Source organism: Ceratina calcarata, unplaced genomic scaffold, assembly GCF_001652005.2.
Source record: "Ceratina calcarata isolate Rehan_Ccalc_2016 unplaced genomic scaffold, ASM165200v1 scaffold6456, whole genome shotgun sequence".
Lineage (NCBI taxonomy): Eukaryota > Metazoa > Arthropoda > Insecta > Hymenoptera > Apidae > Ceratina > Ceratina calcarata.
In genome coordinates, this window is record NW_017177709.1 from 1 (window position 1) to 766 (window position 766).

The 766-nt window shown below is 39.4% G+C and overlaps 1 pseudogene; it reads right to left on the reverse strand.

Annotated features, from left to right (window-relative positions):
* Positions 1-3: 3 nt before the first annotated feature.
* Positions 4-638, reverse strand: LOC108630064 (U3 small nucleolar ribonucleoprotein IMP4 pseudogene; annotated as a pseudogene).
* Positions 639-766: the final 128 nt, after the last annotated feature.

The following is a 766-nucleotide window of genomic DNA, read 5'->3' on the forward strand; positions in this document are numbered from 1 at the left end:
TCATAATCACATCAGACATTGTAAAATAAGCAGTAGGTCCATAAGGCAAATGACAAATGATCAAAGTGTCAGGCACACCTCTGTGTTCGTGAACGATTATGAAATCTGTGACATCGTTGGCTCTGCATGCATGTACCAGCTGCTTCATTTCATAGTTTCCTCTGTTCATTCTCTGAGAATTTGGGAATATTAATCTCAGCTCCTTGGCAAACATCTTTAATCTGGAACTTGGATCACGAGACGTGGTGATTACGATTTTTGGATTCTCCACGCCAGCCCACCTGTACTCGTCGTCCTCGTGGGATCCCACGGTTCCTCCCACTTCTGTTCCAAGGGCAACAGCCATTTCAGGACCAGCATCTTCCCAAGCTAATTGTTTCTGTATATTCAAAGCATCTTTCCTGAGATTGGGATGTATCGGTATGTTTTCCTCCAAACTTCGTTTCAGTTTCTCCTTCTTCTCTTGAATATTTTTCAATTTATCCTGGACGGACTTCCTGTACAGATATTCTCTGCGAAGCCTCGCTTGTCTTCGCAACATGTTTAAACAAATACTTTTCGTCTGTTAATCTTTAAAATATTTGATTGTCAAGACGGAGGAATGCCAGGTTATGAGGCGTCCATGCGTCCATGTGCACGTGCATTGACTAGCGTTGACAGAATTTGAAATAGTAAAGAGTTATTATGAATATGAATAAAATAAATTACAGGGATTTATTAATAACATTTTATTGATATTTCATTGACGATTTATACAAAATAATGG